Source organism: Triturus cristatus, chromosome 1_2 (assembly GCF_964204655.1).
Source record: "Triturus cristatus chromosome 1_2, aTriCri1.1, whole genome shotgun sequence".
Classification (NCBI taxonomy): Eukaryota; Metazoa; Chordata; class Amphibia; order Caudata; family Salamandridae; genus Triturus; species Triturus cristatus.
In genome coordinates, this window is record NC_140580.1 from 789,577,975 (window position 1) to 789,583,150 (window position 5,176).

A 5,176-nucleotide genomic window follows, 5' to 3' on the forward strand; every position below is an offset into this window, starting at 1 on the left:
ATGCCTAGAAGAGACAAAGTTGTTAACCATTTCTAATGGTTGCCCGTTCATAAAAAACTTTTTCCCTCTGTAGCTTGGGTGTGGGTTAAAAACCATAAGTTTCGTTTTAGCCACATTTACCTCCAGACCATGCCCAAGACAAAAGTCTTCAAACACAAGCAAAGCTCTTTGCAAGCCACTCGGTATTTTTGATACAATAAGCGTATCATCCGCAAACATCAATATTGGAGTAGTAACTCCAGCCAACTTTGGGGCATCTGTGTTGACGCTAAGCATACAATCGACTATCCGGTTAAGATATAGTGAGAAGAGCGTGGGGGCCATGGAACAGCCTTGACGCACACCACGCTCTACCGGGAACTCAGGAGTAACATCACCAGGACCTCCCCACTGTATTTTGGCGAAATTAGTCTCATGTAGCCTCATTACCAGGGTCAGAATTTCTACGGGGAGACCTAATTTATCTAACACTGCCCACAACCGTAGACGAGGCACAAGATCAAAGGCAGCTCTCAAGTCCACAAAAGCGGCATAGAGACTGCCTTTCCCCAGGATAACTACCTTCCAGTGGAGTTGAACGAAACGAAAAACCTGATCCACTGTACTGGTTAGCTTGCGAAAGCCAGCTTGGAAAGGGGACAGGATCTTATTGTCTTCAATCCACTCTAATATCTGGTTCAAAACCATCCTCCCTATGACCTTCTGAATTGAGTCTATCCAACTAATTGGTCTGTAGTTACCTGGGAGTGCCTTATCTCCCTTCTTAAACACAGGGATTATGACTGCACCCCCCCATGATTTAGGGACTGGCGCACCTTCGGCCACAGCATTTGCCAATAATGTAATGTACTTGCTCCAACTGGCTTTATTGTGGAGGAAGACGTCAGGTGGGACCCCATCTATTCCCGGAGCTCGCCCACTTGCAACAGATCCCAGAGCCATTTAAGCGTCTTTACTGCTAAAAGGGCCTTGGGAATAAAAAACGTAAGTTATAACCCGAGTGGGATTGGATTTGGGATTACAAGCATATTGTGGTTTAAAATATTTTAACCATTCGTCTTGTGTAACATGGTTTGAGGGTCTATCAGGCAGCCCTCCTCTATCCCACTTGATAATATTACAGAATAATCTGGAATCCCTAGCATAACATGCTCCCTTCAGATCTAGCCAGTAAAGCTCATCCCATTTCTTTTTGGCCTGCCTTACACATTTTTTGTATGTTTGTCTAGCCTGTAGGACGCGATCATTATGTCCACTAGAAAGGGCTGCAGCCAAATCAGCTCTGGCTCTCCTACAATCGCTATCATACCATCGTAACTGCTTAGGTCGGGCCTTTTTGTCTTTTCTTACTGGTTTCATAAAATGCCAACTTATTCCCTCAAACAAGGTTTCATGAAGTCCGGTAGCTAGAGCACTACCTGCTTCAGTGGCCAAAGCACCCTCAAGTTCCAGTATAGCTTTGGCTAACTCATTGTCTATATTAGCAGTGGCCCTATCATTAGTCTTGACCTCACGCCACTTGAGTCTGCGCATGTCATTGGAGGGGACAACTTCAGGTGGCTTGAGTTCCGTCACCTCTTTTTCTGTTTGGCCATTCTTCCACCACCAATGCGTTACGCATAAAGGATTATGGTCGCTCTCAACTCTTGATTCGACCACCATGTCTTTTACAGATTGCCATAGCTTCATGCTACAAAAGACATAATCAATCCTACTTTGGTAGCGGCCATTGTCAAATGTATTGGCCCCTAACTTATCACCCGGCGTCCTGCCATTCAATGCCCTCAGCCCTCGCTCGTAACAAAGAGCATTAACCTGGACTACGGCCTCTGACCACCTTTTAACTGGTTCGAGGTCAAGTCCAGGTATACCCCAAAATTGATCTTCCTCAGGATCAAGACCCCAGTCAGATTCTGGATCCATGAGGGTTCAAAAATTACATTAAAATCCCCCGCGATGAGCACTCCCCTCTCACTCGAGTGCTGGTCTATAAGGGAGTCCAAATTAGCCAGGACCCGTGATCTAGTCCTCTTGGTCCCTCTAAGATACAGATTATAAATATCCAGATCACCCAAAGGGCCCAGAGATAACCTGGCTAATTGAATATCAGGGGACCCAGTTGATATTTCAATAACCTTCAAAAATAAATCTTGGCGAACCCAAGTTGTTAGGCCACCCATAGGGCGCCCTTTAGGTCCCTTTATTGCTGGAACGTGAAGGTTCAGATATCCTAGCATGAGCTGAGGCTCACAGGACCAAGTCTCCTGAAAAAGGCAGACATCGAAACTACCGATGAATTCAACCCATTCAGGAGAATCCATTTTTACCTTCAAGCCAGCAACATTCCAAGAAATCAATGTACCCACCCCTGATCCAAACTTTTTAACCTGATGGAAAGTATTGGGGCTCACTTAATATTCCCTCAGGTTCTCCCTGTTCGAACTTAAATTTGGGACCCTTTTTAAGTTAGGCATCCGGGGTGGAACAGGATGGACTACATCTACTCTACCCATGAGCGCAACTCCAGCGGTAGTTGCATCCCTAGAGACTGTTAGAATCGGCCCCTCTATCACCGGTCAGGCCAAGTCAGCTGGATTACACATACCATTGTAATAATCAGAGGGGGGAATGATGAACCCAGAATTTGTTCCTCTCCTTACCCAGTCCTGTCTAGATCTTCCGTCTGAATTAGGGGCTGAGTTATAAAAATAACTTAGATCATGCACCCCAATCCCCGACCAGTCCCCAGGGGATGGATGATCACAGATAAAGCGCACTATGCGCCTATCTTTAAAATTAACAATAATGGAATCCCCCAAAACATCTTTTGGTCTGGATCCCACCCAGCTGACCCTTCTAACAAATAAGATCTTCCCATTCATGTTGTTGGGGATTGGTCTGTTCTTATTTAACCAGAATGTCACTTTGTTTTTAAGTTCTTGATAAGATTCGGGTTTGCCGCCTTTTAGTTCGAGAACACCAGTTAATACGGCAACATATGGAAAGGAATCTGGTGGAAGATGGATGTGAACCAAGGGAGATTTAGTAGATTTGTCATGAGTCTCCTTATTTACATCTTCTCTCACTCCCTTACTTTCCTTGCTAATAACAGTACTACCCCTAGATTCGCTACTTTTTTGGCCTGCCCCTAAATTATTATGATTAGCGTTGGCTAGAACCTTAATGTGGGACAGTTCCTAAAATAACCTTAGTTATCACAACAGGATCAGCAGTAGGAATAGGAACAGGAATCGTGGATTCACCAGAGGGCATGGAGTTAGATTTTGCTCTATCTTTTGTTGCTAATTTTATAACATTTTTTTAATGAGCAAAAATTATCAAGGGTCGTTTGTTCTAGGCGTTCAATTCTTTCATTAACCAGCTTAACCCTTTCTAAGAGGGGGAGTATTAATGATCGCACCACCTGATCAATCTGGGGGATCATTTCTCCTGTTTGAGGCTGGTCAGAAGAGCGGTTATTTGCCTCGCCCAGAAACAGACGATCATCAGCTGGTACAGCACCGAGCACTTTGGGTGTATTTTTCAGAATGTTAGGAATTTTCGACTGCCTCCCACCTTGAGTATCCCCATCTCTTTTCCTCTTCAGGTTGGTAGATCTTTTTACTTTTTTACTAGCCCTTGTCTAGGGATAGGCTACCTCAGACTTTGAAGAACCCTCGATTATAGAAGCAGCCTCACCAAAGGCCTCCATGTTCTTCCCACTAGCCTGTAGAATAATAGGGCTACCCTCAACGTCCCCCTGCTGAAACAAGTCGCTAGTACCATGCCCTGCTGACCTAATAGGGGATTTTACTAGAGCTAATGACCCGATGGATGAGCGTCTGGCATACATAGGCTCGGTAGAAAGGCGCCGCTCAGTTATAGCGATTTCATGTTCTAGGACCGAAACAGCCCTAGTTATAAACTGATCTAAGGTACCAGATACTGTCCCACCCCCCCCCTGTACGCTTCCCTTTCCCTATCATTTCTTAAAATACGCACCAAGGTCCAATGACGTGATTTTAAGCGCCTCCGGGCTTGGGAACAGCGGTACGGGGAAGCAGAGCAGACAGCAAAATGACCAACTATAGCAGCGGGAGGGAGGACCGTAATGGCGAAAGGACACAGGCAGCACTCAGTTAAGTTTTCCCCAACAGCAACACAACAGTACCTTGTTAGCACAGGCAAGGAGTCGACGTTGGGGGGGTAGCCCAGCCCTGCCTCTTCCTGGCGATGACAGGCGAAGGACGGGCCCGCCCTCAGGTGATGTCCGACGCGCTCGTAGCGCGAAGCCCTCTGGGATTTGTGGTCCAAATTGGCCGCTGTTTTAATGCCGTTCCCCTCACGGCTTGGAATTTAGCAGGCCCAGGCAGGTGATTAAAAGCAGGCGGCCGTTCCCCTCATGGCTTGGGATTTAGCAGGCCCAGGCACGTGATTGAAGGTAGGCAGCCGTTCCCCTCACAGCAAGTGAAAAAATAGGAGTTTCGCGTCGATAAAATGCTTTGTTCCCGCAGATAAAATATAATCCAGGAAAAACTGGATCATTTCCTCCTTTAAATCATCATCCACCCATGATTCGATATGTATCATGGCAATCACTTGTACCTACAAAACAATTATCATATGCAGTTTGATTGCTTCTAATGCACAACTTTCCGTTCTGGGGCCAATCTAAAGCCATTGTTGGACTAGCTTCTCCTTTCAAATGTTTTTCTTTTTCAACATCCCAGACTGTCTTTTCCACTTTTTCCTCAGGTACTTTCTTTTGCATTTTCAATCTCCTTTCTTCAACCATATCCAAGAACACTTTGTCCTCCTTCTTTAAGCTGCAGGTTAAATTATTTCTAAATATGGACTCTAATGTTAGTTCTTTGGTTTCTAAGAAAAATGCACCTAATACCTTTGCAGGTTTTACTTTATTTAATTTGTTAATTACAGGTACTTGTGAAATTATGTTATCTACATCTGAAAAGTAATATTCTCATCTCCCTATTTTGTAAAACAAACTTGCTATTACACTACATGTTATTCCATACGTTACTGGGAGGTGATGATAGGTCACTCCCTCAGACACAGATGCAGGTAACTGCATGCAGACGTAGCAGTCCCTCACGTCCATCGTCTTTACATATTCATACAGTAATTTTGAAAATACATTGTTAGAGAGATCATTTAT